The sequence below is a fragment of the Physeter macrocephalus genome, chromosome 8 (assembly GCF_002837175.3).
Source record: "Physeter macrocephalus isolate SW-GA chromosome 8, ASM283717v5, whole genome shotgun sequence".
NCBI lineage: Eukaryota > Metazoa > Chordata > Mammalia > Artiodactyla > Physeteridae > Physeter > Physeter macrocephalus.
Genome location: NC_041221.1, coordinates 13487605 through 13495608, shown reverse-complemented (window position 1 = coordinate 13495608; position 8004 = coordinate 13487605).

Genomic DNA, 8004 nt, shown 5'->3' with positions numbered 1-8004 from the left:
GACCGGGGCGCGAACCCGGTTCCCCTGCATCGGCAGGCGGACGCGCAACCGCTGCGCCACCTGGGAAGCCCCAGACCGCTTTTTAACGGTCGGCTCCGCTGGCCTGGCTTTGCTGTCACAGCCAGCCAGCTTGGCTGTTGAGGGGACACATGTTGGTCATTCAGACAGCACCTCAGCTGTGGGGCTGGGCAGCTTCCCGCCGCCCTGGGGGACCAGCCTGAGACGGATGCTGCCCCCCTTTCCTGAGGGAAGGGGGTGTCGGGAGCACGGGAGCGTCACCTTGCTGCCTTTTCAGTGGCTTCTCTCGGTATTTTCTGAGCTGCAAATACAAACCAACTACACAAGAGGGAGGAGATATGGGGATATATGTATACATATAGCTGATTCACTTTGTTATACAGCAGCAACTAACACAACATTGTAAAGCAATTATACTCCAGTAAAGATGTTAAAAAAAAAAAGAATACAAACCAACTGTACCATCACAGCCTGGGTGGGCCTGAGTCCCCAAGGCTCAAGAGGAGCGCCTGGTGCGGTTGTGTTTAGAGCACAGTCGGAGCTGAGTGGGAGGGAAGGAGGGCTGGGGGATGGGCCCCCTGCTATCTGTCTGAGGGGTGCCGGCTCCCTTCCTGGCCTCTCCATCATTCCGGCAGTTTCATGGGGATGCACAGGCACGTGCCCACGTGGTCAGAGGCCGTGCCCACGTGGTCAGAGGCCAGGCCCACCCTCTGCACCCACCGGCTTTGCACTGGGCCAGCGACCCTGGAACGCTGGCCCCTGGGGTGGGCAGTGGGTCTGTCCACAGGAGTCAGGTGGGAATTGCTAACACAGAGTTGGGGGCCCAGGCCTGAGACCCCGCGGGGGCTGGAGGGCTACATTTCCAGGTGGTTTTCTGTATCTCCTGGGGGGATGGACATGCAGCAGGGCTGGGAAGCAGCAGACCAGGCCGTTCATCCATCCACATTCTCCTTCAGGGCAGCAGCTTCAGGCCGGGGTGCCGGATGCAGCATCCTGCTCTCGATGAGCTCACAGTCTAGAGCAGAGGCAGACTTTGCCTCTGGGGTCACGGCGCCTGCTAAACTTCCTTTTCCCAGCGCTGTTCTGAGCTCCTTAGCTCTCTCAACCGCCCCATGAAGCTGGGGCCACCGTAATCCAGAGGCACAGAGAAGTTAGGCAACTTTCCCAAGGTCACACAGGAGCCGGACTCAAAAGCCGGCGCCCTGGACCCCGAGCACATGCCCTGACCACTATGCCACCCTGCCCACCGGGAGAAGCCCTGTGCAGAGCGCTCAGGAGTGTGAGACAGAAGGCAGTGACTGGTGCCGCTTTAGATGAGCTAGTCAGGGAGGACTGCTCGGAGGGGGTGACACTCAAGAAGGAGGAGGCCAGGGGGAAGAGCCCTCTAGCCGCAGGCCATGAATGACCTCTAAGCTCCTCTCCAGCGAGAGAGCCCCAGGTGGCCTGCAGCTCAACAGGGGGCCGGGTCCATGCGAGGCTCCAGCTTGTCTGCGCTGGAGGAGCCTGGGGCCGTTCTGCTCACTCAGGCCGGGATGTGTCTTGGGTGGAAACACGAGAGACAGTGGGGTGGCCCCGGGAGGGTGGGATCCCAGGAGCTGCCCTGGGAGGAGCCCCGGGAGGTGAGCTGAGCCGGGGGCTCCATCCTGGACGTCCCCTGCCCAAGGACTGGCCCTGGCCCTGGTCTTGTTGGGGCGATGGGTTTAGGAACTTCAGCCCCAAGGGGTGGGAGCCCCGGGCCCCCCCTAATGAAAGAGCCACCGCTCCTGCAGAGACTGCGCCCCGCAGGGGCAGGCGGCTCTCGCTAAGCCACCCCGAACCAAACCAAACAGAGCAGGTGCGTGTGTTTTGGGGGGCCCTTAGGACAACCGAAATCTATTGTCTCCCAGTCCGGAGGCCAGAAGCCTGAAATCAAGGTGTCGGCAGGGCCGGCTCCCTCCCAGGGCTCCAGGGGAGGGACGGGGGGAGGGAGGGCCCTCCCTGTCTCGGCCTGGCCGGCAGTCCCACGGCTCAGCCTGCTCGCTGATCACAGGGGCCCCCTGGGGCCGCTCAACCCCCCCCCCTGCCTCCGCCTGCCGAGGCCAGGTGTACACAGGGCCCAGGAGCCCCGCAGACCGCAGCGCTGGAGCTTGCGGATGCGCGGGGTCGGAGCCCCTCTAACCAGCGGCCTGCCTCCGCCTGCCGAGGCCAGGTGTACACAGGGCCCAGGAGCCCCGCAGACCGCACCGCTGGAGCTTGCGGATGCGCGGGGTCGGAGCCCCTCTAACCAGTGGCCCCTCCTGCCCCCGGAGAAGGGCCCCGGCGACCCGTTCCCCCGCCCTGCGGACCTGAGACCGAGGCCCCTGACGGTGGGTGGCGTCTGTGGCCCCCGAAGTCCCCAGGATGACTGCGGCCTCTTGGGCGCTGGCTCTCTCCCCCGGCACGGGGCCACACGGCGCGGCCGCCAGCGGGGGCCAGGAGTCCCGCCTGGTGGGAGTGACAGGGATATAAGTGTCCCCGTTCCTGCTGCTCTCAAGGCCTCCAGTCACTGACATCCATAAGGGTCCCCACCATCCACAGGCTCCGGACAAGCCTGTGCAAGCGTGTGCGTGCGTGTGCAGGGTGTGTCTGTCCAAGGCCCGTCGGTGTCCACGTGGACCTGCCCTCTCAGCCCAGGCAGGGCTGTGAGGCCCCGAGGTCTTCCCTGTCCACCCTGAGAGGGAGGGTGTACACACACAGACGCACACACCCTCTCACACACAGACACACACGCCCCCACACCCACACACCTGGCGGGGTGCTTTGAGCAAAGAGCTGTCCTTGACGGTGGTTCCCAGGCTCAGGTAGGTCCTGCCATCCGTGCTCTGGACGAGTGACCGCGACACGAACGTGCCAGGGCTCTGAAAAGTGTCAGGAGCCTCAGACCACCCTCGGGGTCTCCACACCTTGCGCCTGCACCTTACAAATGGTGTGGGGTGTCGCACGCTTCACGGCGCCGCAGGAGCCTGGGGGGCCTCCAAGCCCACTCCAGCCCCTCCACAGTCCCCCTCCGTCCCAAGGGGGCCTGGAGGGGCTGTGCTGGACCCAGGGCTGCCTGGAGGAAAAAATCACCTGCTGGCAGCGCGCATGGCAGTGATGAATGGCTTGCCTCGGGCTGGGTACCTGCCGGGCTGTGAGCAGGCAGGCCCCACGCTTAGAAGCCTCCTTCCACCCAGGCCAGGTGCCCGCACAAGAGCCTGGGCTGAGAACCGCCTGGGATCCAGTCTGGCTTCTCTCTGAGCCAGCCTGTCCTGTGGGAGTAAGGAGGCGGGTCCTTCCCTCTGGGATCTCCAGCCGGGGCCTCCAGCGGGCTCAGGTGGAGAACCTCCGGAGGACGGAGGGGCTCCCCTGGCTCATCTGGGCAGCGGGCAGGCAGTCTTGAGGTTTATTATAACTTTTTACCCCATGGGCTTGAAACCCAGGAGGAGGGGCAGGAGGGGAAGCGTGCGGAAGGGGAGCCAAAGGGGGAAGGCGAGAAGGGGGGGGTGCGGAGTTGGAGGGGGCAGCGGCCCCCCTGGGACTGGACTTCCAGCCGTGCCTGAGCGGCCAGCTTACCAGCCCGGAGCCCTCACCTTCCTGTCCAGCCGGCTTCCCGTTTGGGGCTGCCTCCCTTTTCCCCGGGACTGTTGATGTCAGCTTTCTCTCCTTGAACCTGCCAGGACACTGCCAGGTGAGGGCCGGGGGCTCCCAGGCATGCCCATGTGGTCCCAGGCCCATGGCTCACCCCGGGTTCAGGGGACAGGTTCCCAGCACCGCCAGTTCTAGGCCCGCCCCTGCCTGCACACAGGCTGACGTCAGCCCGGCCTTCCGGACAGGAAACCTGGAGCCGGCATCCGGAGCGTCGGTCCACGACCCGGCCACTGCTGGCACCGGGGACGCTGCAGCTCTGAACAAGAAGGGCTAAAATGCTCCTATATTGCCCAGGGAAATTCTCGGGGTGGGTCATGGAGCAGCCCCTCCACCCTCCCCTGAAGGGCAGCAAACGTTCTGGCCTGGACGAGGGAACCACCCCCAACAAGGGCAGAGCTAGAGCGACCTGGGGTGACCACGGCCCCAGGGAGCAAAGTTGGGTCCGCGTGTCAGGCCAAGCAGGGCAGGGAGCTACCCCTCCCATCCCGCAACTTAGAGTCAGGCTCTGATCCGGTCTCCAGGGAACCTTCTGGAACCCGACCCTTCGGGTCATGGCCTGTTTCTGACACTGTCATCCCGTGGTCTCCGTGCTCCTTTGGCTCCTGGTTCCATGGTTAGTGGGAACGCACGGGGCTTTGAGTGGACAGATCTGAGTTCAGATCCTGTCCCCTCCTGGGCCCATCCCCAGCCTAGGCCCCCACCTCCCTGTCGGTGAAACATGCTGCTGAGGGTCAGGGAGACCACAGGCATGAATGCTCTCTCTAGGGAGGTTCGTATGCCCAGACACCAAGGCAAGGGAGCAGGTACTTAACCAGCAAGGTGAGTTTCGGGGGGTGGGTGGGTTGCAAGCCCTGGATCTTCCAGCTCCTGGGAGCCACGTCCCTGCAACCAGGTCCGGTGGGCACTCTGGGCCCCGTCTGACCTTGGTGCTAAGCAGAACCCTATCGCCCGGGAGCTAGTCAAGGCAGATTCCTGGACTCTGCCCAGACGGATCCTGTCAGAAGGTGGGCTAGGACCCGGGAAGCTGCACCTTTAACAAGGCCTGGAATTTGCAGTTCTTCTGGGCTCTGTGCTCTAGTCTGGGACCCTGGCTCCACCATCACCAGCTACATCGCTTCAATGTTTTTGCACTTCAGTTTCCTCGTCTGCAAAGTGTCAATAATACACACAGTCCGCACCTAAAGCCCTAGGTGTGGTGCTGGGACTACAAGAGGTATCAAATAGATAATACTGCTACCATAAAGTAAATACGGGAAACCCCACAGCTCAAGAGTAAGAGTCACCTTCAACTCTACCATCCATCACTCATGCATTCTGCAAAGTTTTAGTTTATTCTCTTCCATCTTTTCAATATAATACAGTATAATTAAAAATCGGGACTATACTGTATTGCTGCTGCCCTTTGAAACTGTCCTTTAGGAAATTTGGATTGGTTTCCATTTTTCACTATCATAGATTTGTAACAATTGTCATTAACATCGTTAGAATCTGCGTGTTTGCAAGATCATTTCCTAAGGCTAAATTTCCAAGTGAAATCCACAGAGGCCTTCATGCCCCCTTATTGCTTTCAAACTCTGACCTGTCCCTCCCCTCTCACAGGCCCCAAGGCCAAGAGGGACCCAGAGATCCCAGGCTGTGTCACTGTAGAGCGCAGCGCTGAGCCTGGAAGGGTCAAGCCTGGGAAATGTCTTTGGAGTGACCTCCCGCACACACCAGTTTGCCAGGTCGCCCAGCTGCCTGCCGACAGCGCTGTCCTTAATGGGAGCGCAGCTGCCGCCGGACATGGGTGGCCCTGGGTACGTTCCTTTGCTCTCTGGCCATGAGACTTGGGATTGTGTAAAAGGAGGGCGTTTGCGGCACAGTGCACACAGAGAACTCTAAGACCCCCAAAAGCCCTGGCCCTAGTTTCTTTGTAAACCGTCCCACTTGGTTGTCTGTAAACCGAGGGAGGCCCCTGGGGCCCAGACTTCCTTGTGCTTTCACCCACCTACCCAGGACCACCAAGAGCTGTGTGAGACAGGGCCCTTCCTTCCCGGAGTCTTAAATCCTTTCTATCGTGAAAATGTTCAGACATAAGAAGTAGGTATAATATCCCTCCATCTCCATCAACAAACAAATAGTTATTGACCTTTTGCCCCATTTGCTTTATTGTTTGTGTGCGTGTGAAATGTGTTAAAGGAAATCACATGCTTCATGGCATTGCACCTCTCTATTTTAGAGAAATCTTTGACAGACACAAACGACTTCTCTTACGGTGTCCATGCTACCACCACAGCTGACCAGGGGCAGCTCCATGCCGTCCAATGCCAGTCCACATTTAAATTTCCCACGGTCCCCCAGATTCTATTTCACAGCTGGTTTGTTTGAATAATGATACAAAGTCCCCACCCTGCATTTGCTTTTATGTCTCTTACCTTTCTTTTAATCTGTAAACAGTCCCTCCCTTTTTTTCTTTCATGCCAAGGCTTATTCAAGAAACCAGGTCAAAAGTCCCTCATTCAGGATGTCTCTGCTTGTTGCGATGACGTTGAACTGTCTCCGTCTCCCTTTCCCTGTGTAAATGAGAATTTAGATCTAAAGGTTCCATTAGACTCGGGCTCATCATTTTTGGCAGGAGAACTTCACAGATGTTACATCGCTCAGAAGGTATCTTGCTGTTTGGCCGCGAGGATGCTAGGACTAACCAGTGATGCTTGCAGTGGCAGCCTGGTCCCTCCACCATACAGCTGCAAGCTCCCCCTTCGACCAGCAAGGGCCTGTGGGCACCATGAATATCCAGGTTCCTGGTGGCCTTTACCTAATCGCTTTAGAGTCTGCTGGTGAGGGTTGCTTGGGTCGTTGTTTCGTAAGAACTTGCAAAGTACTGATTTTCCATATTCCAACATTCATTTGAGATTTATTAGCTGGAATTCTTTTGTAAAGAAGAGCTTTTTCGGGCTTTCCTGGTGGCGCAGTGGTTGAGAATCCGCCTGCCGATGCAGGGGACACGGGTTCGTGCCCTGGTCCGGGAAGATCCCACGTGCCGCGGAGCGGCTGGGCCCGTGAGCCGTGGCCGCTGAGCCTGCGCGTCCGGAGCCTGTGCTCCGCAACGGGAGAGGCCACAACAGTGAGAGGCCCATGTACCACAAAAAAAAAAAAAAAAAAAAAAGAGCTTTTTCAGGACTTTTCTGGTGGTCCAGTGGTTAAGACTCTGCGCTTCCACCGCAGGGAGCACGGGTTCGATCCCTGGTCGGGGACTAAGATCCCGCATGCCGCGCAGCACAGCCAAAAAAAAAAAAAAAGAGCTTTTCACTGTATCAACTAGGGCTATTTGGTTACCCCCAAATATAGGTTGTATAGGAAAGATAAGGTAAATACTTAATTATTTCCCTTTTCCCCTTTAATTATTAATTTTCAGAGTAAGGACTTGGTACAACAATTACTTCCAATGGTAACAAGTGTGATTTAAACATGTTTTTTTTACTTTCTTTTTTAGGGTCATTAGAAACAAATGGATTTTTATATCTGAAAGGTGTTTCAGTCAAGTGTAGTCATTGCTCTCTCTGATGACTTGGCTGGTGTTGGCCAGTGAAAGGCCTTTGTGTCCTTTTAGTATGACCTCAGTAGTCTGTGATGCCTTCCTTCACTTTCAGCACAGGATGGTCTCAGGCTCACTTTGAATATTGCCTGCCTCTGATGTGAAATCAACCTTTTGGCCGTGAGCTTTTCAAAATTGGGGAAAGGAATTTAGAGACCAGAATCTAGGTACTCTCAGTGCTCGTTGCAACTGGGTAAGCATACATTTCCATCCTTTTCAGAGGCAAGAGCTAGGAAATTCACATTTTGTTTTTAAAGCATGAGGTTACAGATGTAAAATGTGACATCAAAAACATAAAACGTGTAGAGAGAATAGGAATAATATTGAGCTCTAGAATGGGATCAAACTTAAGTTGTTATCAACTTAAAATAGACTGTTATAGGTATAAGTTGTTATATGTAAACCTTATGGTAACCAGAAAGCAAAAACCTATAGTAGATCCACAAAAGAGACAGAGAAAGGAATATAAGCATACCACTAAAGAAAGTCATCAAACCACAAAGGAAGAGAGCAAGGGAAGAAAGAAACAGAGAGAAAATACAAAAATGGGCAGAAAACAATTTTTAAAATAGTAATAAGCACATACCTATCATTAATTACTTTAAATGTAAAAAGATTAAATTCTCCAATCAAAAGACATAGAGTGGCTGAATGCATAAAAAAAAATAAGACCCATCTATATGCTGCCAACAAGAGATCCACTTCAGATGTAAGGACGCATATAGACTGAAAGTGAAGGAATGGAAAAAAATATTCCATGCAAA